Source organism: Eschrichtius robustus, chromosome 2, assembly GCF_028021215.1.
Source record: "Eschrichtius robustus isolate mEscRob2 chromosome 2, mEscRob2.pri, whole genome shotgun sequence".
NCBI lineage: Eukaryota > Metazoa > Chordata > Mammalia > Artiodactyla > Eschrichtiidae > Eschrichtius > Eschrichtius robustus.
The window spans coordinates 56464875-56491471 of record NC_090825.1 but is presented as its reverse complement, the minus strand read 5'-3'; the positions used below and the strand labels follow the sequence as shown (position 1 = coordinate 56491471).

Genomic DNA, 26597 nt, shown 5'->3' with positions numbered 1-26597 from the left:
TACTTTCCTCAACAAATATTTATTGAACACTATATTAATTATCTATTACTCCATGACACAATACCCCCAAACTTAAAACAAACTTAAAACAAAAAAATAAGCATTTATTATCTCACACAGTGTTTGAGTGTCAAGAATTTAGGAGCAACTTAGCCCAGTGATTCTGGTTGTGGTCAAGATATCATTGGGGCTGCAGTCATCCATAGGCTTGACTGAGGCTGAAGGATCCACTTCCAAGATTGTTCACTCACATGACTATTGGCAGGAAGCCTCAGTTTGTCACAGGCTGTTCATAGGAGACCTCACTAGATAGTGCCATTCCTTCCCAGAATGATTCTCAGTGACTCTTAGCTCCACCCTCTGAGTCATCTTTCCTTTTCCATCAAAGGTAACTCGTGTGCAGCTGTATAGTTTTCTCAGCTTGTTTCTTCCTGTAGAAGTTTGAGTCGAGAGGCTGCTTTCGCTCTTATACTATCTCTGTCTCTTTTAATGAAAGCTGGCTATATTTCTGGAAATACAATCTGTGGGTCTGATAAAACTTTGTAGGTTTGCAGTCTTATTGGGGTTCACTCCATTAGCAACATCCACAAATTGCTTCAAGATAAGCCCTTCTTTTCTTGAGCTTCTCTGAGACTGTAGAGGGACAGCATCCTTAAACTTCTTAGAAGCCCTGTTGACTTAATAGTTCTCCAAGCACAACCTTGGGTCTTTCTGAGATCTTAAAGGATTTAATAGTCAGTTCCTTGGCTTCATCTTTAGACCATATTTTTCTAAGAGTACCCTCAGAAGAGTTTCCTAGAAGGGCAAACCGGGAAACTTTAAATAAACACTTCCTGGGCTTTTTGTGTTTATCAGTCCTTCCTTTAGCTTATCTCTCTCCTCTTAAATTTTACCATAAGCAGCAAGAGGAAACCAGGTGGCAGCTTCAACACTCTGACTGGAAGTCTCCTTAGATCAGCCAGTTCATCAGGTATATCTTCTAATTTCTATTATGTTGCTGAACATTTTGCCACTTCATAAGAAGGATCAACTTTCCTCTAATTTCCAATAGCTTTTTCCTTTCTTTCCTTTAAGCCTCACCTGCAGCCTCCTCAAAGGCTATCAAGCTTCTACTGTCAGACCCTTCGGGGCTCTTCAGGCTTCTCTAATAGTTTTTTCTAAGTCCGCGCAACTTCTGCCTGCTTCCCCGTTTCAAAGCCATACCCATGTTTCAGATTTTTATTATAGCAGCACCATTGCACTTTCGGGTACTAAAATCTGAATTAACTATCTATTGTGTAACAATTGCTCAAAAACTTAACATCTTAAAACAAAAAACATGTATTGTCACACACAGTTTCTGTGGGTAGGAATTTGGTAGCAGCTAGCTGGGAGGTAATGGTTCAGGTTCTCTCATAATATTGCAGTCAAGATGTCAGCTAGGGCTGCAGTCATTGGAGGGCTTGACTGGAGCTGGAGGATCCATTTCTAAGAGAGCTCACTTGGCTGTTGGCAGGAGGCTTCAGTCATAGGGCTGCTTGAGTATTCTCATGGCATGGCAGCAGGCTTCTCCTAGAGTGAATGATCTTGCAAGAGAAAGCAAGGCAAAGCCATAATGTCTTTCATGACCAAACCTCAAAAGTCACAAACCATGATTTCCTCAATAACCTTTTGGTGGCATAGGTCAGCTCTATTCAATATGGGAAGAGACCGCACATGGGCACGACTACCAGAAGGTGAGGATCTCTGGGGCCGTTGCAGAAGCTGACTACCACAAACATTTATCAGGGCCAAGGGTCTATGCAGGGCACAACTGGGGACAGAAGAAAAGGTCCCTTTCCTCAAGGAACTTTTATTCTAACTTCGGTGATTAGACATATACACAAAATAATGTGAAAAAAATCATTGTATTTTATAACCAAATTGCTGGGACTGTAAGGAAAAAGCACTCACTTGATGCTGTTTCTGTGTTTATTTCTTCTACTAGTTTATAAGTTCCTGGCAGGGCCTCACTCATCTTTATTCCCCACAGGGCTCAGCTCAGGGCCTTGCCAAATAGATGTTTAGTAAATAGTTCTTGAGTGAACAAAACCCTATAGCCAGGTCAAGGAAAACTAAAAACTAAGAATAGGCCGTTGGGTCTAATGATTAAATCTCTATTGTTTTAATTGTTTAGAAAAATGATTTCAGGAGGCAATTGGAATAAAATTGAGATTACAAGGAGTTAAGGAGGTGATGAGAGTAGATCAAGTTTGGCAGTAAAAGGAAGGATAGAGATGGGGTTTAGTTTAAAAGGAGTTGGCTAAAAGCTTGTGTTTTAAGTTTAAGGGAAATTTGGGCATTTTTCTAGGCAAGAGAGGAGTCAGAAAGAAGAGAAGGGAAAATGGATGAGACAGGAACTTTGATAATTGATGGAACAATGTCCTAGGAAGGATTCACAAGCACAAACAGAAACTTGGAAAAGAAAAGGGACATTTCTTCCTTTGAAAAAAGGATAGACGATAAAGAGGCATTTTAGAGTGATGAAAAGGGAAGTTTTGTTAGGTCATGTTGAATGGCCTTGATTATTTTTCAGTGAAGTGGGGACACTGGAAGGGGGAAGAGCTGTTGGAAGGAGCTTGGGAAGGAGTGACCTCAATACTCCTGGATGGTAGTGAGCAGCCAGCTGAGGTTGGGTCATCTGGGTCTCTAGGAGAACCAGCGTGAATGGTGGCATGATGCCCTCTGGCTTCACTCAGCAGGCTGTGAGGAAAAGGACAGGAAATGGATAGAAAATAACAGCTGTTGATACAAATGGCCATGGTGGGGAATCTTGGGAGACCTGGTGCATCTGATTTCCACCCTGACTGATTGTTCCTGTTACATGGTGTGATTTCTTTGCTTTGAAAATCACTGTAAACCTTAGGCTGAGAAGAAATGGCATAATCTGTCACTTAAATGTGTGGTGTGTGATGGGGAAAATACGGAAAAGGCTTTAAATCTTTTTAACAATTCTTAGCATGAACAATTTAAGATTCAGTCGCTGATTAGCAGTGCTTCAGATGAAGTAAATAATGTCAATATCCTCTTTATAATTCAGCCCCTAGGAAATAAACACTGAGTTTTCATGATCTTCCATAGGTCCTATAATGAAATACATAAAGCCAACTGCATTTTATGGAAAATATTCTCAAAGATACAGGAAATAGTACTGGACCAGGACTTAGAAGACCTGGGTTCCAGTTCAGCTCTGCCACTATCTACCTGGCTCTGGGGAAGTCACTTAATCACTGCTGGGCCTTAATCACTCATTTGTAAAATAGGAAACTGGATTAGATGCTCTCTAATGCCTTCCAGCTCTAGCATTTCATGGTTCTATGGTTTCTAGCCCATCAAATCACCTAGATTTTCCTCTGTGAGTGCCATGAAAGTTGAACACTAGGGGTCACATTTAGATAACCACTCACACATTTGTCTGAGTCTGGTAAACATGCCCCATTTCCTTCAATAGATGGTTCTCAGCAGCTAGATGATGATTGGTCTTGTTTCTCACTTAAAATGTTCTTAAATGGGATTGTGTTGTTTCCCTTTCTAGGGGGCTGAGGATTCTGGGGGAAAGTGAGGAACTTTCTTGATTCAGGCCTTTCCCTTTGGGTTCATGCTATTTTTTCTTTCACACAGGCCCCCAAATTAGGCCTGTTGTTCATTCACAGGGCAGATAAATTCTTCCTGAAGCTTTCATATTTTTCCTCATCAATACTCTTTCTTGGCTGGGTGGGTGGTACCCCCAAAGTAGATCACTTTTAAGAAATCAGACTTGCCTTCATGGAAAACCATTTTTGAGAGCTCCTCATTGAATGATCCGAATTTCTTCCACAATCTGTTTTCGTGATCTATTTTGCTTTCAGGGGAAGGCACCTAGAGATGGGCTCCTTCCCCAGTTTCTTTGCTAGAAGGTCTCTGCAATCTTTCTTTATCATGTTCCAATTTCAGCATTCCTCTGTCCAGCCTAAGTCACATTTCTCCTACCTTAATGTTTAATTCTCAGGGAAGGTGGGGAATTAAAATTATTAGTCAACACAGGGAAGGAAAATGTTATAAACCATTCCCACACTTAATAGCAATGCTTCCTTGCATCACAGTTTTCCAAGTGTTTTTACATATATTATTTCCTTTGAGTATCACTTGTGTTCCTTACACTCCCCCCCACCCCACCCCGTGTCTCCTTTGCTAAGAAATAAAACCTAAGAGGGACACAGGACAGAAGGTAAAGCAGTGAAGGCAGCCAGCCTGGAAAAGTGGGTGAAACTCTAGTCTTGGCAACCTGGATTAAGTCCTGACTCTGTGCATCTCTGGGCAAGTCACGCTCACTCTCTGAGCCTGGATTTCCTCACCTGAAAATTACGGATATGAATCCGCCCACTCTACCCACGGGCTCTGGGCTATCAGGAAGATGGTCGTTTCTTACCTTCCTGCAACCGGTTTGCCCTGCTAACTTCCTGAATGAGAGTTTAAAGGAAATGCCAGTCAGAGGTCTACTATTTACTCCTGGCTGCCCCCTCCTCCCAATCCTGGTACTCTGAGCTATGAAGACAACCTGGAAGAAAATCAGAAGGACCTTTCCTTCCTCCCTTCAGGCCTAGAGACAGCAGGGGGACAGGGATCCCTGCATCCTCTCCTTAAAGGACAAAGACAGTCCTCTCCTCTTTCCTCCTGCTCTTGTTCCCCCAGGAGCCTCAGTGCCTGCACGTTAGCGTCATCTCACTACTCCAAACTCCTCAGATCAGAGGACTCTGGGGGTGAAGCTTGGGTGACACGATGGACCAAGACTTGCACACCCCTTGCTTTTTCTACTAATGCTTTGCTCCTACTGCAGTTTTGTGGTAACTCTCCCAGGGTAGGAAGTTGTTTAATTTCCTCCACCTCTTTTCTAGACTTAGAATACTCTCCTTTATAGCAAAACATGCTGGAAAGTATTGGTGTTGGGGTCAGAAAGATCCACGTTCCCCGGGCAACTAGTCGGGCAGGTTATTTAACCTCCCTGAACCCTGGTTTTCTGTCAGCGCAGGATGTGGCACAGTGTGGGGGCTCGGGATGCTGCGTGGGACTTTTCCTGTTGTCCCAGGATTTTGGAGAAAGCAAAAGTGAGCACAGTAGGCACTAAGCACTCTGCATTTCAAGTTCCACGAACAGCCAGTATGCTTAGGAAGAAAAGAGAAGGAACCTCCACCCCATCTATGGGCTGGAAGGATGTGTAAGTGGATCCCTGTGTCCATAAAGAGGAGCTCAGAGGGTAGTGGAGAGGCAGGAGGTGTGGGGCTGCCAGGTGGCCTCAGGGTTACATGATGGGATGCCCAACCCAGCAGAAGAATCGCAGTGTGTGGGTCCCAAGGGAGATACAGATGTCCCTTTGGGGAAAGAGGTTCAACAATGGAGGGGCTGGAGTGAAGCGGAACCCCACCCTAGGAAAACCTGGAGTGCCATCTGTGTGTAGAACACCCATTAGCAGAGGCCACCAGCAGTAGGCAAGAGTTTGGCCCGGAGTCGGAAAGGTGGAGAAGGAGAAGGTTCAAAGGCAGAAAAAAAGAGAAAACAGTGTGAAGAACAGATTTTATTTACTCTCATCCCAGAGCTGAGGGGAGAGGAAGAGCTGAGATTGGAATGAAGTTTTAAAGTAAGTAAGATTGAGACTTAAATATCAAACTGAGATGGCTCCAAACACTATAGGTGGTTAAGAGTGTTAGCAGAAAGAAGCTGGCAAAGGGGCATTTATGGACCAGTTACCATAAATAGGAAAGGAGGGTATCAAGAGAGCCTATTTAGGAATAATTAGGAAAACTAAAAAAAAAAAATTAATTAACGTTTATGCCTCAGTGAGCTGAGTTTTCTCCTCAGTAGTCCAGTTATATCAATAATTGGTAGTTTATTGTTTGGGTGGCACTTAAACCCTTTCTAGCTGCTGCTGCTTTCCCCATAAGAGAGATTCTCTTTTTAAAAATATTTTTTCATTATTTGCCTTTCTATGTGGCTCCCTTTCAAATCTCTGTGCTCGTTTCTTCAGAATGCCCCATTTTGCCTAATGAGTTCTATTTCTTTTCTCATCTTGATGAATATTTTAAACATATTTGTTTGAAAATCACTTTCAGATTAATCTAATACTTGTAGTTCTCTGGGTATAATTTCTCCTGTTTTTGCACTGCTGGTTATCTCTGAGCAAACTGCATTTCCTTATTTGCTTCAGCTTATGTACAGTGGAAATCATCTTCTTCAGTGTCCTATGCATACCTCGGTCATGGAGACAGCCCTTCAGCTCTGTTTTGTGATCACCTCTAACAGGGTCCTAAGATGTTTGCCAGTTTCTCAACTCTGTGCTCCTCTCTTTGTGTCTATGTCTGTCTCTCTCTGTGTGCGTGCAGGGAAAGGTCTGGCCATACAGCTCCATGCACAGCAGTCTGGGGGCTCTGATTTTTCATGGCTGACTCTTCTACCAGTAACAGGGATTGGCAGTTGCTTCCAAACCAAGTCTATGAACTGCAGACAAAGATTTCCTCAACTTCCAGCTTCGTCCAGGGAGTCAGTTCAATTTCCCCACTTGTGCAGGGCCTGTGGCCTCTGTGATGGCCAATCTTATTTGTCAACTTGGCTAGGCTGTGGTGCCCAAGCTTTTCATCAAATACCAGTCTAGATGTTGCTGTGAAGGTATTTTTAAATGTGATTAACATTTAAATCAGTAGACTTTGTGTAAAGCAGATTCTCCGTAATGTGGGTGGGCTTTATCCAATCAGTTGAAGGCCTTAAGAGCAAAGACCAAGGCTTCCTGAAAAAGAGGGAATGCCTCCAGATCGTAGCACAGAAATTCTGCCTGAGTTTCTAACTTTGGCCTCAAAACTGCAACATTACCTTTCTTTTTCCCCCCAATTTAAAAAATTGGGGTAAGGTGCATATAACATAAAATTTACCATCTTAACCAGTTTAAGTGTACAGTTTAGTGGTATTAAATACATTCATAATGTTGTACAGCCATCACCACCATAATATTACCACAACTCTTTTCATCTTGTAAAACTGAAACTCAATACCCATTAAACAATAACTCTTAAGTCCCCCCTTCCCAGAGATCCTAGAAAACACTTTCTATCTCTATGATTTTGACTACTCTAAGTACTTCATATAAGTATTTGTCTTTTTTGTGACTGACTTATTTCACTTAGCATAATGTCCTCAAGTTTCATCCATAGTTTAGCACGTGTCAGAATTTCCTTCCTTTTTAAGGCTGGATAATAGTCAATTGTATGTATATATTATGAATGTATATACCACATATTGATTATCCATTCATCCATCTATGGATACTTGGTTTGCTTTCACATTTTAGCTATTTTGAATAATGCTGCTATGAGCATGTGCGTACAAATATTTCTTTAAGACTCTGCTTTGAATTCCTTTGGATATATACCCAGAAATGCAATTGATAGATTGTATGGTAATTCAATTTTTAATTGTTTGATGAACCCAACATCCTGTTTTCCACAGTGACTGTACCTTTTTGCACAAAGGTTCTAAACTTTGCCGACACTTGTTATTTTCGATTTTGTTGTTGTTGTTGGTTTTGTTTTGTTTTGTTTTTTATAGTAGCCATCCTAACAGGTATGAGGTGTTGTTGGTGCTGACTTGCAATATGGATTTTGGACTTGCCAGTCCCTATAATCATGTGAGACAATTCTTTAAAATAAATCTCTCTCTCTGTCTGTGTGTGTGTGTGTATATATATATATATATATATATATATATATATATATATATGTATATATATATGTATATATATGTATATATATGTATATATATGTATATATATGTATATATATATATGTTCTCCCATTGGTTCTGTTTCTCTGGAGAACCCTGGCTAATAATCCACACCCGGCCGCCACCCCATGATGGTTCTCTCTAGAGAGCAGTCAAAGGGAGCTCCTTAAAATGAAAATCAGCAAGTCACTATTCTGATCAAAAAAATGCTCCAACAGCTTCCCATTTCAAACAGTGCAAAAGCCAAAGTATTTACAATGGCCTGCAAGGCCCTAGGTGCTCTGGCCTGCCTATTCCTTTTCTAATGTTGTCTCCTTCTAGTCTCCCTTTCAGGCTGGTTCAAGTTAAAGAGTGTTGTTGTAAAGATAAAGTGGGTAATACTGTGGACATACGTGGACAATACAAAGACAGGAAGCAAATGACATGTCAGAGATCTAACGGAGTCAGAATTGGGAACTGGTAACTTGAGGATCAAGGCTACTGTTCTGTCTCCCAGGGGTTCATAGTCTCTCTTTGCTCTGCTCCACACACCCCCTCCACCCATGTGTGTTCCTTTCTCTGCCCTCTGCTCACTCATCTTGCACACGGCCTCCAAGTGCCCCAAGTCATCCTAACATGTAGCAGGCACTGATCTAGGCCCTCTGGACAAAGCAGTAAAGAAACCAACAACAGTGATTGTCTTTCTAGAGCTTATGTTCTAGTGGGGTGGGGCGGGGGTAGGGGATAGGGGAAAAATATAAAATAAGATGTCTGTACAAAGTATATACTACACCACAGGGCTAAAAGTGCTGAAACACCACAGGGAAGAAGAATAGAGAAAATTGGAGAGGTGTGATGCTAAACAAGGTGGTAGGGGAAGGGGTCATTGAGATGATGATTAGAAAAAATCTGTGGGAAGTAAGGAATGAGGCAAAGAGAGAGGGGTGGCTGGGGAGAGTAGGAGTGAGGTCAGATTGCTGCGGGGTAGAATGCAGATTAGGAAGGGCCCTGGAGGCCACAAAGGTTTTGGCTTTTACTTTGGGTGAGATGGGGAATTTTGAGTAGAGGAATTCTCTGATTTGGCTCCTATTTTAACAAGATCACTCTGACTGCTATGTTGAGAATAGACTGTAGGGAGACAAGGAAAGAAGAAGGGAATCCCTTTAAAAGGTTATTCCAATAATCTGGGAGAGTGATCTGGTAGCTTGGACCTGAGTGGAAGCAGCTAGAGCCTTTTACTACCCTGGTATGGTTTGGGGTCAATTCTTTTTAAAGGGCTTGTGGAATGGACGGGGCAGAGACCAAAACACGATCAAAAATGATTAAAGTCCCCTTTTAATAATCCTACAGATTGTTGCCACACCATCTGTGAGCAGATAATCACCAAATTTGATCACCAAATCCTCATTCGTCACTCCCCTTGCCATCTCCTTGAGGGGTTGGATAGCACTTGTTCTAAATGTGGAAAGTACATTTTAAGAAAATTTGTTCAGTGAATAATTTAATTAGAAAGGAGCCTTTGCATATTTCACAGGCTTTTATCTCTATTCTGAAATTAGTTGATAACTCCTTCCTGGAGACCTGTAGTCATCCCGTTGATATTAAACAGATCACAATTGCCCTGATGGGATTCCAGAGCAAGATTATGCTACAAGGTATTAACCTCTGCAGACCTCACCATTTATCTAGTTGATGCATAGGGCCTTGAAGTAATTTTAAAACTTTTTTCCACATTATCTTAAGAAGATAAATGAAATGAATTGAAACACTGGGAAACTTATTAAGATAGTCTGAGGATCACTCTAAGTGGAAAAGTCAGATTACATCCAGGAATCTCACTTTGGAGGACTCATTCCTTCCCTTAACTCACGGGGCCACCTCCTTTTGTGCACAGTAGGCCCTCCAGGGACAGAGGGAAGGCGAAGCTCTCCCTGGTAACATATTTCTTTCCGGTCTTCAATGGTGACTGTGTGACTTCTGCTCAGGGTCCATAAAGAATGGAAGGAACCAGGCCTGGCCCCGAACCCAGATGTCCCGGAAGCCTGTACCTGATTCTCAAAGTCTCCCCCAATATGCCTCAGAGTTTGGAGTTTTCGAGAAGGAAGACAAGGCCCGAACAGGGGCTTGGGAACCATGTGATATCTAGCTTTGTCGTCCCCGGGCACAGGCCAGCGATGGGCAGTATGCAGGGAGAAAGTGGCCTATTGTCTTTTCCACAGCGCCCACAGTGCCTTTCAGAATGAAAGATCTGAATGTTGTCTCCATATCGCTGCTTCTCAGACTTGTGAATGTTAACATTTGGTGTCTAAAAGGCCATGGTGGGGCTTCCCTGGTGGCGCAGTGGTTAAGAATCCACCTGCCAATGCAGGGGACGCGGGTTCGAGCCCTGGTCCGGGAAGATCCCACATGCTGCAGAGCAACTAAGCCCGTGCACCACAACTACTGAGCCTGCGCTCTAGAGCCCGTGCTCTGCAACAAGAGAAGCCACTGCAACGAGAAGCCGGCGCACCAAAACGAAGAGCAGCCCCCGCTCGCCCCAACTAGAGGAAAGCCCGTGCGCAGCAACAAAGACCCAATGCAACCAAAAATAAATAAATTAATAAATACATAAATGTAAATAAAAATATGTTTAAAAATAAAAGCCCATGGCAAATTTCCTTTAGCTTTATCCTATTCATTAAAGAAACTAACTTGAAAGAATACACACCCCGACAGGAATCCATGAAGCCATGCTCACTTTGAATGAAATAGAGGGTGGGTTGTAAAGATATACTATAACTTTCCTGAACTGAACTTTGAACAAAAAACTATTGCTCACCCTGGGCTGAAACAAAGGCCCTGAAGATGAGTAAGGAGATTCACGAAGGCCCAGGGCTGACGCAGGGCATAAGGCTGCCTGCCTGTCTTGGGCGTCTGTCTGTGGCAGGGAGGGTGCCCAGGCCCATCTCTGGTCTAGATGGGGGGCTGGTTGAGATTCCAGTTTCATCTTCAATGACGGCTTGTGTACAGTGTGTGTAAAATGACTGTCAGCTGAGCTGAAGGGACTCTGCCATGGTGACGTGTCCTACACGAAGAGATGTCAAACCTAAAGGCCTTACATGACTACGAAAGGAGTATTGGAGACCACTGGAGCAGTGTTTACCACAACTGGTGGTAGCCTCCTGGTTTGGGTGAGAAAGATAGAAAATGGGAAGGAGAACTCCAGGCTGGGTTCAAGCCCTGTGGCCCCAACCCCAGCTTTCCCTTTTGGGGTGAATAGCCAGGCTGAGCCTAAGAGGAGGAGGAGAGAAGCTTGACTTTCTCCTGCAGTGGGTTAGGAGGCCAAGGTTTGGTGACCACAGTAAGTCCCCAGGATGCTCTGGAACTGATAATAAGGCTACAAATCAAATTATTCATGCCTCTGTCACCCTCAAGGAGAGATTTCCTTTCCCTGAAGACACAGGCAGAAGCCACATCTGGTTCTGGGGGCTGTCTTCTGAAAGGTATCTGGTCTGCCTCCACAGAAAGAAGCCAGAATGTCCCAAGATGGCCGTGGTTCCTGGCACCTGAGAGACCTTTCTGGCACTGTGTTAGAGTTGGAATCCTGGGGCCAGGCCCAAAGGAGTACATTTGGACAACTTCAGAGCAAGCAGGCCTGAGGCGTGTATGGGAGCAAGCTGGCAATGTCCAAAAGCTGGAGGAGGCAAGAGCAAAAAGTGCGAGCAGGCAGGTGGAGCAGGCACTGGGACAGCAGCTGGTTCAGCAAGTTCCCAGGAGCCCAGCTAAGTGCGCAGGCAGTCTGCTTAAAGGCTTGGGACCAAACGAACAGAGAGCTCTTATTCCTCACACAGTAGAGTGAGGTGTTGAGAAGCCTTACCAGTCTCAGTGTCTCTTTACTCACCCCCTCAGGAAAGAGAGGCCAGTACCATGTTTCTAAAGTCTGAAAGGCCCTCACATAACAGCCTGTGCCGAAAAACACCCCCCTACGCCACCGCCCCCCCCCCCCCGCCCCAACCAGCCCAACATACACATATACCTCTGGGATGGGAAGTAAAGAGCTTTCATGTTTTCAGGCCCCTTGAGGAAGTTTAAACTGGGTAGTCCCTCTGGAAGGGTTAAGGTTGATAGAGGATAGGTCTTGAGTCAGGGATGTAGAAGTGGCTGGACCCAAAAGGGATTGCTGAGGGAATTCCCCGAGCCTGGGAAGATGGAGAAGAAGCAGACAGGGGACCGCAGCATGAGAAAGTGGACTGGATTTGCACTTGATCCCGTGATCAGCCAGCCAGCCCTCCTCCCCTTACCGACGTGCCCACATTCCATTCCTCAGTGACCTTTCTCTGACCTCTCACCCAATATTCTGTCTCCTCAATTCAGAACTTAGTGAAATGGCCATGATCTCAGGAACACAGAGGCTTAAAACAATCTTCTAACCATTGCTTTGTCCAGACTATGCAAATTCTGCTTTTGCATCTAAGTGTCAAGACCCAAGAACCCTTTTAAAAGGCAACCATCCTTTGGAATTAAACCTCTCTTAATCTTTTAAATTGAAGACAGATTCCAGGGTCAACATAAAAGACAAACAGAGAAAAGCCTAATCCCCATTGTTTAGCATTTTCCAAAGTTCTCTTCCTTTTTTTTGCCTTTGCACTATATATGTGTGTTTATGTACCCAGAAATAGTCTACATTAAATTATGGAATAAGTTTGTTTTCAGCAATAATGCAAATATCTGAAAGTCTTCAGACTCTCCAACAGCTAACGTCTTTCTTTCTGCTATTCATACATAAAAAAGTAAATTTTATGGCCTTGCAGCTGCTAACTTTGGGGTTAGAAATTTGTCTGGTTTAGAAGTTTTACTGTTTCTAGTGGGATATATGAGATTTTGAGGTCCAGAATATTAAGTCTATGAGATAGCTCAGTTCTAGGTTGGCTCTACTTGTCTCTCCTAATCTTTCTCCTTGTCAAAAAATAAGAAGAATATATTGTTACAGAAAATAGTTTGCTGAAAAATATTCATTGCCGACACATTGGCATTGTGTTGGTATTTTGGACCATTTGATTCTTTGTGAGCCTGATTTTTATTTATTGGAACTCCTTAAAACATCAAGAGATTTTCAGATTTTGAAAATTACACCAGACTAAGCCTTTTACATAATTGATGCTCCCATTGATGTTAAAGGTAGTAAATGTTGCAGTCATTAGAACTAACTTTTGTATATAAAAATTTGAATACAAATGGGAATAGAGTTTATAACAAATTAGGTTTTTTTGTTTTACATAGCCCATATGACTTTTTGATGACTTTGTAAAATATCCAAACCTTAATACTTAAATATGAAATATGAAATAGTCAAATATGAAATAGTGGTCAGCTATATACTGAACCACTCACTAATTTAATTTTATAATCACTTATTAAGTAGCTTTAATGTACCTATCACTCTATCAGGGGCTAGGAAGACACAACCCAAATCTTGCTTCTAAAGCACTCTTTTCTTCCCCTAAATCACTCTTTATACTAGTTGGAAAGCATCACACACCTGTAGCAAAGAGTAAGAGAGTAATTCAAAGCAAAACAAGTGCTATGAGTATTCAAAGTTTAAAACTTGGTCAACTGGAACAATAGTCATGATGTATTATTAAGTAAAAAATAGATTATAAAACATTTATAGTATAATTTCATCTTTATTCTGTATTTATATACTACAGATAGTACTATGTATACTGTATTTAAATAGCATATATGTATTTATTATATACCAATATGAATACACATGAAAGGTTAACTGAGATATGGGATTTATGGGGGCTAGTGATTAGCATCATTTCTAAAGTTGTAAGAATAATATGCACAAGCTTGTTTTGCCAATTCCTAACAGTTTCCATAATTGAAACTGGTGTTTCAATTATTCAAGAAAAATGAAATAAGAAACAGTTGTATAATGAAAAAAAAAAAAAGTAAATTTTACTTAATGCTGTTTTGAGTCCTCATCATAAGAACTGTCCTCTCAGTTGATTGGCTAAAGTGAAAAACTAAATGTTAGTTGATTTTCAAACCAAGGTTTTGAGTTCGCTTTGTTCACATGTGATCACGTGTCTTGCTGTGAACGTATATTCAAAAAGAAAATCTCTACTCATTGGATTAACTCTAAAAGATAATGTGTAGCCATAGTAAGCTCCTAGACATCACTTTATTAGCCACAAAGCTTAGAATAATTGTTTCTGCATCTATTTATTAAGTGTACACCTCTACTTCCACAAAGGATCTGAAGCAGCCCTTTGGAATATCAATAAACATCTATCTCCAGGTCACACATATAACAATAGCTCACAGTAGTACTTATATGTTTTCATTTTTAAAATATTTAAATGATTTTGTCAAAAGCTTAAAAATAATATATTTTTATATATTTTATATTATTTAAGTTAACTGTAATTTTGTACATTTCCGTGTTCCTGAATAACGTAACCCTATGGAACTTGAAATTCACATTATCACGAACAAGTCGACCATATGGCTAGTTATTATGTGAAGGCCAGCCAGAAGACCCAAGGTCCCCACACTTCTCCCTGTTGTCTTGGACCAGCTGCAGGTGCCATACTGGTTCTCACTCATCAGTATCAAGTACTGGGGAGAATCTTATCAGTTCTCTTTTTACTCAGCTAGTTGGCATGATTTCTTCTTTAATTGAAACTCCATTATTGCATATTCTGTAAACCACCTTTCTTTCTTATCCCCCTTCCCTTTTTTGGGTATCTTCCTCAAACTTATCTTTAGCCCAACTATCTCTTTCTGTGACAAGAATGAAATTTTGTCACAGTTTTCCACCGTAGCTTCCAAGGTCATTTGAAACCTGTGTGCTAGTTACAATTACCAGTCTGCTGTCATGTTAGAGCAAAGGCAGAAACTGTAATTCATTTTATACTGGCTTTTCTCAAACTATATTCCACAGAACACTAGTTCATCCAAATGTCAACGTGCGTTATGAGAAAAGGCTCCATGGTGAGTATGGTTTGTGAAACACTGGTGGTTATAACAGACATTAGCATTTTAAAGACTCCAAGAAGTCCTACAGTCAAGAAATTTGCTTAATTTGACTCTTCCCACATTTACTTGCCACAGACACCCCCACTAATACCACTTTTGTGAAATACAATTTGGGACGTAAATACTCACGGTTCTTACAGCCTACCGGGGTAGACAGTAATTATCCAGATGATGCAGAGGAAGATATATTTACAAACTGAGATAATTACTCTTAAGACCCTGACTTAGGCTGGAGGTTGGAGAATATCTTTTCAAGGATGTCACTCTTTGCTCAAGACCTGATTGGTGAGTAGGAGCTAGCGAGGAGCCTTCCTCAGGTCATGTGGTCCATTCGTCTGTCTCAGTGGAATGGCTCCTAGGCTTCTAGGTCAGCTCAGAAGACACGGGCTGGGAAAAGATATCTCATTCTCTGTGACATGTGGCCATCCATTTTAGTCCCTGGTAATGTTGAGATTCCCTTAGAGAGGGAAAGGGAAAGAACAGAGAAGCCACAGAAGCTTTCTGGGGAAACAAGAACCCTCATAGGATTAGGAGACAGCTGGGATGTGGGAGGTGGTAGCTGGAGGGAGGAAAGAGGGAGATGCCAAAGATAGCATCCATTTTTATAAGACTTAAGTTATTTTTACAAATGATCGTACAGACCGTTCAACCGTGGTCTGTGAAACATAGACTGTCACTCGTCAGTCGTTACAGGATATTGTGTAGTACAAACCTCAAGAGTTTGGCATATTTTCCATCGTACACTTGTTACTTGAATGCTGAAATTATCCACCTTTACAGACGAATGGACTAAATTTAGTATTTAAAGGATTGAGACCAAGTGCAGGAGGCATTCACAATTAGGGAAGCAATTATGGGTTTATTTAAAGACCATAAAGTTGAGAATTCTTTCTTTGATTTTTTTTTTTTTTCAGGGAAGATGATCTGAACATTCTGCTCCCTCGGACAGGGTATCTAGTTTTGAGAAATTTGATATTCACCTACTTCTAGGCTCCCCTAAATGCAACAGTACAGTAAGGCAGACCTTAGTGCAATGTTAAACAGATGGTGGTGGCTTGTCAGGAGTAATGTGGTTCTTGATGACTGACCAACAGAGGACTATTGATACATGATTTACCTTAGCAGGTAAGTTCTGGCCTGGGAGATCAGATGGTCAGAAATCCAGGAATCTAGCAGAGAGTGACAGAGAGAAAGAGAGAGGGAGAATGAGAAGAAACAAAACACTTAGACCAAGTAGGGAGTGCAAGGAGGACAGATTTTCATGAAAGGATAGGGTCTCCAAGGGTTGAAGCTTAGGGAAAGGGCAAGAAACTAAGAGTGTTAGGAAGAGACTGTATTGCTCTCAAGCAGTGCAAACCTACTGCGCAACATGAGATTTAAGCTTGCCTCAACGGTGCACACTCAGTGTTGTGAGAACTCCTCTTCTGGCAGCAAATCCAGAGCTACTAGACTGGCCCTGAGGGTTTAGGGAACAGAATCAGAACAGAACAAGTTAAAGAGTTGTGGTGCCAGAGGCAGCCCTTAGAAATGAACTCTTCTGGCCGCATTTTGATTTTTGGATTGGTGGCATTGTAAAGTTAGCACGTGACTTTGAGTAGTAAAAACACAAAGTGAGAAGCCCTCTCTACAAGCTTCCTCTGGAGGAAACCTCACTAGTTTGTAGTTGAAGTCCAGAGAAATCTGTCTGTCATTGAATTGTCAGTGTTATGTGTTCTTCAGAGTGTGGGTTCTGGAATCAAACGGACTGAACCTCGAATCCTCACTTAGCCACTCAGTAACTGCTGTATCAGTCAGGGTCCCTTCAGGAAAACAGAGCCATGCCAGTTACTAGATGAGACTTAATACAGAAAACAAATTACAAACGGAATGAAAGAAGTAAAAAGCGAAACAGGAGACAATGAGAACACCCAAAGAATAGCAAAAGTAGGAGCCTAAAGAGTCAAAGGGAGGATGGGAACTGGGAACATGGAAGAAAGGCACTCTTGTGGGATCTGGGACATGAAGAAGATGCAGTTATTGCCAGAGATGCTACCCAAAGCACGGGGGAAAAATATCCTGGCTTCTCCCTTCCTTCAGCTCTTCAATTTCTTGCCAGTGAACCTCTTTGTGAGCCAGAAGCCAGTTGGCAAGGGAACCTAGGAAATACAGTTGCACAGCCAGCAAAGCAGAGGAAGGCCAGGAAATAAGTATGAGAGCAAACAGGCAAATGACCAGCCCAGGAGCTATGTGATCCATCTGCTTAATGTTTATAGCCTCAGTTTCCTCATTTGTAAAATGGGAATATTATTCCTACCTCTTATGGTGTTGGGGTGATTAAGTGACTTAACATATGTTTCGGTTGAGTTTTCTTGCTTGTAAGGAATAGTCTCACACACAGAACTTCAAGTAATTGGAGTGGCAGAAGGGAGACAGCTGAAAGCTATGCGTGAAAGCAGGGAAGTAGAGGTCCAAGCCCAGGGCCAAGCTTCATAGTAACCAAGGTGGAGCCAAACAAGCAGCCTCTGGGAGAAAGGGCAGAAATGACCGCAGAGCTGTGTCTCCTGGAGGCTGAAATCAGAAAGACCCCGGCAATCGCCAGCACTCCTCTGGATCTCTGTGGTGCGAGTTGTAGGATTTTGCTTTCTTTCCTACATTATCATGACTCCACATTTCTCTATGGGTTTGGTTTCCTCTTTCAGCTATCAAGTTGCATCTTCATCTTCCACTCTAAAGCTTGTAAGTTTTGTGATCTCAGGGTTTCTCCTTCCTCATGACTTTGGCTTGATTGTGATCCATCAGAGCCCTTTTGTCTCCTCTCTGTCTCAGGATCTTCCAGCTTTAGTTCGCACCGAAAATTGTTTACCTCTTCACATATTTCCCAATTGAACTTCATTGGGTCCAGAATCTTATAGGGCCAGTTCCTTTTCATCTGGTGAAACTTTTCATTTCATGGCCCCTCATAGAAGCCCTATGGCTTGGATGCCTTTGGGTAAGGAGCCCACCGTTGGTCCAGTCAGCAGTTTTGGAGGGAGTAGGGCAGGGTGATATGGTCCAAAATACGGCTTCCTAGCACTGTCCCTTTAGAAGGGGCTGTGGATTGGTAACCAGCAGGGGGCCTCGCTTCTGTCCCTGTGTTCTCAGGGGTATTTTGGTTCCTGTTATACCACAGGAGCTAGAACTCCTGGCCACTTCTGCTCACTTATGGTTCAGACCTCAATAGTCCCACTTTCCACTTTTTCTCCTCTGATTATAGCTCATAGAGATAATTATCTTGTTTGGAACATGGCCATGCTTTTTTTTTTTTTAATTATTTATTTATTTATGGCTGCATTGGGTCTTCGTTGCTGCACACTGGCCTTCTCTAGTTGTGTTGAGCAGGGGCTACTCTTCGTTGCAGTGCATGGGTTTCTCATCAGCGTGGCTTCTCTTGTTGTGGAGCACGGGCTCTAGGCGCGAGGGCTTCAGTAGTTGCAGCGTGTGGGCTCAGTAGCTGTAGATTGTGGACTTAGTTGCTCTGCGGCATGTGGGATCTTTCCGGACCAGGGCTTGAACCGTGTCCCCTGCATTGGCAGGCGGATTCTTAACCACTGCGCCACCAGGGAAGTCCCGGCCATGCTTTTCTATTTCCTTTTTTTCTATTTTATGTATCACAACAATGCCTTTGGAGCAAAACAAAGCCTCAAATTTTGAACTTACAACACCATCTTGACAAGAGTTCATGCCAATAATTTCTAAAATTTATGACTAATACAAAGCTGGAAGTTATCAAAAGTAAGTTCTTATGAGAAACTCTTTTAAGAAGAATGGGTGACCAAGTGGAGAAAAGACGAAAGAGATAAAGATAATCTTATCTCACAGATTGAGGGAACATGGTGTTGATACCAGTGAAGGTACTAAAAAACTAGAGTGTTGTGAAGAATATAACTTCAGGCATAGGCAGTTTTGGAGACTGAGGTCTCCTTATCTTAAAATCAATAACTCTCTTACATTAACAAAACAAAAACAAAAACCCATAAACAACAATAACAATAAAATCAACAAACAACTGAAAGACTGGTACTGGTGAGTGGATGACTCAAGTGATAAAGGGAAAATGAGCTCAAAGACAATTTTAGAGATTGAGATGAGGGTGAGACACTTTGTCTTAAAAATCATCAAATCCTCCTTGCCTCCTCCCAACACACTGGCCCAAAAATCCCAAACCAACCGATAAAAAATCAAGAATAGACTGGGACTAGGCAATATATGAAACCATGTGAAAAAAGTGAATGACCCATGGGGTTTGTCGTTGAGTGAACAGAGTTTCTAGGGAGAAAAGGATTATAGCAAAGGATTTCTCAGCCCATCTCAGTTTCTGCCGTACAGGTGGACAGAAAGGAGGGGAAGGCAGAACTAACCAACTCAACTCTGTCCGCCAAACTCCAGGGTCTGTGTGGGTCCAGGGCACTGCCCCAGACTGGCTGTGCATGAGGACTCTGTCTTCCCTCAACTTCTCGATGGCCTGTCAGGACTTACACCTCTTGTTTTCTTCACCAAAGCATTTGGGGGAGTCATCTCACCTTCTGGAGGCGGGGGTAGGGCAAAAGAGGACTGAGAATGTTCTGGCCTCGGCATCTCAGGGAGAGAAAAGCAAGGCTTTCTGAGGATTAGGATGTACACTGTGGGGCTTTTCACTGCCTTTCAGACTTACAGAGTGAACCCAGATTGATTAAGGAGTGAAAGAACTGTCTTCAGAGATGGAACACTTCCCGGTTGGAAATTTTCTGGCTGGACTTACTGATTGGAGAAAGGAAGGCTCATTTAGTGCTGCCAGAAAAGAAAGGTCTGGCTGACATCTGCGGGGTTGTTCTTGTCTTCAGAGTAGACAGGATATTGACTAGCTGCCTCCTGGATGATTGTACTGGGGCTGAAAAGTGGATCTGGCCCTGGAGAGTCAGAGGGGATAAGTCCAAAGTGAGATGAATCTGACATGGAGGAGTGGAGGGTTAGCAGGGGAGTCGAGCGACCTGAGACCCCTTCTGGTTCCTGAGACCCTCTCACAGTGTGGCCTGGACTTTCTTTCCTCTTCAACAAAAAGGAGGATTGCACAAGATTATTTTCAAAGTCCCTCCAACTCTAATACTCATTCATATAGGTTGGGTAGGGGGATGAGGGCAGACAGGGCACAGAGGATGGTTCAGCTGGAAGCCAAGGGTACAGTTTGACTTTAAACATCAAAATGGCAAAAATGGTAAAGAGAAGAAAGGACCCAGTTTCTCTCCTCTCAGAAAGATCAGGAGATTTTAGATTTGATTTCATCAAAGTTTTTTCTTTTTTCTTTTAAAAAAAAAATAAAAGATCATACTGTATTTTACACATAATCCCTTCTAATGACTTCAATACTTCACCAGCCTCTGTGTAGCTACTGGTTTTCACATTTAAGGTGGGAGATCTTCATTTAAGGATCTTAAAAGTTTGGATACGAAGCTCACTCATGGCCACACTCTGGGAAATTACAGAGGTTGTGTCTAATGTTTTTGTTCCTTTACTGTTTATTCAGGTCCATCCCTCACCTTTTCTTCCAGATAGAAGAGTCCAGAGGAAATGCGTCTTTAGATTCATTCACTATTTATCCAATATTTGTTGAGAGCTGCTAGGTGTTGAGACCTAGCCCTGAGATAGATGCTGGTGACAAAGGAGGAAACAAGACAGATGTGATCCCTGGCTTCTTGGTAGCTACAGACAGGTGTGCATGTGGAGGGGCACAGCCTGGAAACAAGAAAGCAGAAAATAAGTTATGTGATTATGTACTGTGATGAGAGCTATGAAGTACACAAAGGGCTGAGGGAGGGGAAATGGTCGGGTGAAGGCGAAGCCATCTGGGTGTGGGGCAGGGGTAAGAGGAACTCTTCTGTATGGGAGAGGTGTCTTTGCAGAGGTCACATTTCCTCTAAAAGTTGATAAGGGAAAGCAGTTATGCCAAGAATGCAGACCTGATTCTGGGCAGAGCAAAACTGTAGTGGCCTCTGGCACGTAAGAGTGACTAGTGAAAGGAATTGATGGATCCCCAGAGCACTGGGAAGATGAATGCACCTGCTCTTTTCTACACACTATCATATATGGAATTTTAATTTGTAAGATTTAGTTTAGCTATCAAGAATACCTTCCTAAGTTTACATATATGAAACACTGGCAAAGGCTCTTTAAGATGAGTCTGGAACTGCTCAGCAGGCCTGAACTTCTTCAGCACAGGACCTGTCAGAAGTGGGCTCAGCGTGTTGTCTCTTTCCGTGTGAAGACCAAACAGGGATACTTGTTTGCAAAGTTTGGGAGTGGAAAAATCTCCACTTTTTTTTTTTTTTTTAATTGTTCCATCAGTGGAAGCCCAAAGAATGGAAAATGAATTCAAATGATAATAGTTAACCTTTCTTGAACCTAATCTTTGCCAAGCTCTTACTAATTGTTTTACATGTTTATTTTAAGCTTCATCTTTATGAGGTAAGAGTTATCATTATCCCAGTTTTACACATAAAGGCAAGTACAAAGAGGTCCATCTGACCTAAGACGCCAAGGCAGTAGGACTCCAGACCCTACTCCCTTAACCATTAGGCCACACTGCTCGAGGCATCAGTTTCCCATAAGGAATTTGGCTTACACAACATTAGAAAGGAGGCACGGAGTTTCTCTCTGTTTCTAGAGTTCTTTAAAAGAATGTCAATTTTCCATCCAAGAGTGAGACTTGTAGAACTCAGGAATTTGTACTTTTAGATTGTTGTCTAGTTGATTCTAAATGCTATTGGCTAATGTTTGAAAAGCACACACAGGGACATTCACAAGTATGGAGCCAAGAGGCTGGATGGACTCTGAATTCCTTCAATAATAACAATAACAGTAATAACAGTAATAGTATTAGCAGTAGTAGTAGTAGTAGTAATGTCATTTCTTGAGTGCCTTCTCTGGGCCAGACATTATATGTGTTTCCATGTGTGATTTTTATTTAATCTTGATAACTCTGCAAGGAGCATATGAGTTTACATTTTACAAATGAGGAAATCAACTCAGAGACAAGTAACTTGTCTAAAGCCATGCAGACAGTGAGTTGCAAAACTGATGTTCAAACCCCATCTGCCTGTTCATGTTCCACAACATCATACTTGGTATCTATCATTCTGTAGGGTCATTTTTAGAATCCTGGGTAGCCAGATCAATCTCATTTTGTTTCTTGTCTCATCTCAAAACATAGCCAAATAATTAAATGAAATCTTTCTAGATACCTGGCCTTTGGCAAATTGTTTAGCCTCTGATTACCTTATTTGCAAAATGGGAAAGAAAAAAGTAGTGCCTGCCTCATATATTTGTTGTAAGGATTAAATGAGATAGTCTACATAAAGCATTTAAAGAAGTACCCAGCATTCAGTAAACACTCGATGAATGTAAGCTACTATTACTATTACTGCCATTATACTGACCAGATCTTCCTCAAATGAATTTGTACAGTTGTTCCATGATCAGAATTTCTGATAACCAAGATTGATTGCTGGTTTCCTCTTGGCCCTTGTGAACCAGCAAAAATCAGCCTACTCCTTAAAAAGCAAAAGCAAAGAGTCCTCAGATGTCTTTGACCATCCCTCACAAGATATCAAACATGGCATAACATTTCTCAGCTCAGTACCCTCCAGTGGAAGTGGAGCTCTAGTTTGCATCTGCAAGTTCATCTTCTCATTCCTGCTGCTTTCCCTTTGTCAGGTAAACTTATACTTTTCACTAATCATTAACATCCTCTCCATCCATCCATCCATCCATCCGCCAACCCATCCATCCATCCATCTAGCAAATAATTGTTGAGGACCTAATCTACACCATGCACTCACTCTTCCAGGCACTGTAGATGCAGCAGTGAACAAAACAAAGATCCCTGCCGTCTTGGAGCTTACACTCTAGTGGGGGCTGAGAGATTAACATAAACAAATAAGGCAAGTATAAAATATGATAGAAGCTGATAAGTTCTATGGAGGAAACTAAAGCAGGGAAAGGATATAAGGAATGTCAAGGGGTGCATTTGCATTTTTGGAGAGTGTTTTCAAGGAAGTCTTCACCAAGAAGGCATATTTCAGCAAAGGCTTAAAGGAGATGAGGGAGTGAGTCATGTGGATTTCTGGGGGAAGAACTTTCCAGGGAGAATTTCAGCAAGTGAACAGTCCTTGAGGCAAGCATATTTGAGTGGGAGAGACCGTAATGACAGTATAGTCAGAGGGGCCACATAGAACATTTTAGGCCACTCTAAGTCTTTGGCTTTTACCCTGAGTGACAGGGGATGCCATTGGAGGGTTCTGAGCTGAGAAATATTATGATTGACGTTTTCATGGGAACACTCTAGCTCCTCCATTGAGAATAGGTTACAGAGGGGCAAGGATTGAGGTAGAGTGGCAATTACATGACTGCAATAATGCAAGGTCATTTAAGGAAAAAAGAAAAATTTTATTAAAAGAATATTGGGTAGCTTATCAAATATCTGAGAGGTCTAAAAGCCAGCTCTGTCATAGTGTAGAACTGGCCCTGTGATGTCTCTCCACTGCCAGCACTGCACCCTCAATGTTGTAGCCTGTGCTCCAAATGCCATTGAGGCTGGACCCGTCTGCTAAAAACCACTGCCTAATGTCATCATATGTCACTTCTGATCACTGGGCTTCTAATTCTAGGTCTGGAGGTTATCTGTGATTGGTGGGGCCTGGGTCAGGTAGCTATGCCCATGCTCTAGCTACAAGGGCAGGAAGCAAAATAAGTGTCTGACACTCTCAGCTTCTATAGTGGGAGATGGGTGATTCCCAACCATAGGGACACGGATTTAAAATGTTAATTGGCCATAAAGGAATGACAAGTATCCACAACTGGTGGGGTCCTTCTGTTCCTTAGCCCTTGCACTTCTGCCTGGTTGTGTACCAAATGGCAGTTTGGGGTAAGTCTTCTCATGGTTTTTCCACAATGGCAGCAGCAGTAGAATACAATTGTTCTCATAGTTATCCACACAGCTATCCACCCCGCACCTTCACAATGTTGGTGATTCAGGTACATGATGTGAGTCATGCTGAGATGTTATTTCCATTGTTCTATAACATTTTACCTATTCCATCATTGAAGGCATATTGATTCCCTCCTCCTGCTCCTTTCATATCACTGTAATTGACAGTTCAGAATGGTGAATATACAGGGAAATCTATTGAAAAGAGATATGTGAAGTCAGGGATGAGTAATGAACACCCTGGTATCCTCACAGCTGTCAATATATTTATCTCAAATCACTTTGTCAAAAGGTGGCTTGTTATTGAATGAACCAAACATTTTAGATAAACAGAATTTACAATCTGCCATTCCTCACTTATCTTAGACTAGACTACCAGGCATTGTGTCACATCCTGTAAAGACTCCTTCTCTCCCCCCACCCATTTTCTATTTAAATTCAATATTAATAGGTACACAATGACCAAGAAGAATTCACATTTCAAACCCAGAAGCTGAAATGGCCCCAAAAGCCTAATTCATTGTCCCTACTTGCAAAATTGTTAACTCAAAAGTTAATATTTGCAGATAGTTGTTAGAGACTGGGAGTTTATTACCCTCTTCCACTCTTGTTTGATCTTATGCTTTCAATTTTTACTCCTTGCTTAAAACTTTCAGTGTTATTAAGTAAAACCTTGATGGGATTTTAGAAGACAGTTCCCCTGCTGAAATAAACTGGGGAGCTGTTAAAAATGCCTGTATCTGGGCTCACTCATGACTAATTAAATCAGACTCTCCAAGGCCCAGCGTCCCACCCTCCTTCATTCTGCAGCCAGCGGCTGAAAACCACTGGTCTAGGCCTTGGAAGCATTTGAATTTGAATCAAAGAACATCCAGGTGGTGGCTCAGCTGGTAACAGAACTTGACTCAGACTAGACAAGGCAATGTAGCAGGTAGTCTAAAGATAGTGTAGGCTTTATATCAGGGAGGGATAAGGTACTAACTTAGGGCTGTGAGGGGGTAAAGTGGTGAGGTTGCAGGAAAAACCGGTGCTTCCTGCCAAGGTCACACTGTTCTATTCTTGAAGAATTTGAATTTCATCCAAGGGTAGAATCAGCCTTAACAACAAGATGGAGGAAAATGGGTTGGAGAGGGTGGGCCTTGCCAGGACCAGAGAGGGATCTTCAGGGATGATAACAGAGGGAACAAGAGGCTTTGGTTTGGAAGGCATGGCTGCAACGAAGGCGGTATCCTGAGAAGTGTAGCTCTCAGAAGCAGCGATGTCAGAAGCCTTAATGAGGCACTGCAGGCTTCGGACTAGTCAAGCGATGGGGCCTGGGCATCTCCCGGGAGCACTGGTAGTGTTATTTGGGAAGCCTTCCCGTTTCATTGCCTCCAGGCCTTCCTAGAGATTGTGGTCCCTCTGCATGTCTTAATAAACTGCTGTTGTGATTAAGGCAACTGGGGTAAGCCCGTGTTTCAGTGAAGACCTCTGAATGATACACAGACATGCTTATTTAAGATTCACTCAACTCAACAAGACAGAAGATATTATTCCTACTGAATAGAAAGAAAAGTGGGAATCAGAGAAGTTAAGAAGCTTCTTCAAGGCCAGACAGCCAAAAAAAAAGGGCAAAACTGAAGTCAAGTTCCCATGTGAATTATTCCAGAGCCATGCCTTGTGCTCTGTACAGAGTCTGGAAAGGGGCCACATAGGCTGTTGGGGGGAAGTTTGAGTATCTTTGGCTTGGCATCCTTCTCCTTCATGATTCAGCTGAGGGCAATGACGTGGGGCTCAAGGTTGCCTAAAATTTGCTAACAAATGTTTGGCTTCTATCAAAGTTATTCAAAGAATGTGGGGTCTGACTGGATGCTTCCATGGTTTTGTGTTTTTGTACCTCCTAATTTCCTAGCAAAAATCCTTTCTGAAAAATTTCTTCCTTTTCAGCATAGAACTTACAGGAGAAGGGATTTTTCCTACCCCTCAGTCAGTATCAAAGTGGTCTCATGCGTATGGCCTGGGGACCCCGTTTTAGAAGAGCAGTGGGTAGATAGTGAGTGGCCAGGAGAGAAGAAGCCAGGAGTCACTGTGGGTTCCTCTTCCTGGTGGCCACTCACAGATGCTACCCACCCGTAACCTCCAGAAACAAAACATTTGGACCCCAAACCACTGTAGCCAGAGCAGCTCTATCCAGTAAACCAACTCTAGCTCTCCTTGGGAAGTCCATGAATCTAAAAGCTGGAAGGGACCTTAAAAATCTCATTTTGCACATGAGAAAACCATTCCAGAAGGATTTTCCTGAAGTCACGCAATTAGAGGCCTGTGAGGGCCATTGCTTTGGGTTGAACACAACAGGAACTAGAGAAGCACTTTATAATCAGAAAAAAAGAAAGCTTAAAAAAAGAGCATATGGCTGTTCATGTGTTTTATAATTTAACTGGGGAGACATATAACATACTGAGAGATGAATGACCGTGTGAACTGTGAAAGCGCTGCAGGAATTCAGGGACGGGGGAGCCACGAAGGGCGGGGTGGGCAGACCGGCGTATGCGGAGGGGCCTCCGGGGAGCCGGGCGGTCGGCCGGCCGGCCGAGGCACGGAGAAGGGCGGAGAGCGCAGGGGCGCCTCTGCGGCCGGGCCCAGCCAGGGGAGCCCGCGCCCCCAACCAGCCAGTTCTACCAACCTGGGTCTCGGAGCAAAACTGGGAAAAGCCGCGGAGACGCCTCTGCAGAGTGAGCCCTCGCCTTGCCAGCGAGGGCAGAGAGCCCTCGGGTAGGGAGCGGCTTTGCCATCCCCGGCTCCCCGCGGCCTCTCCATCCGCTTCCTTGGTCGCCTGCTGCCGCTTTAAGCCGAGACGACCCACCACGGGAGG

At 42.7% G+C, this 26597-nt stretch overlaps 1 long non-coding RNA gene across 1 annotated transcript; it reads right to left on the bottom strand.

Moving 5' to 3' along the window:
- Positions 1-125: 125 nt before the first annotated feature.
- Positions 126-26597, bottom strand: LOC137756814 (uncharacterized). The gene is made up of 3 exons (XR_011072261.1): positions 26409-26597; positions 11759-11921; positions 126-1565 (listed from the first exon to the last, which is right to left on the bottom strand). It is a non-coding gene; the product is annotated as an uncharacterized lncRNA (long non-coding RNA).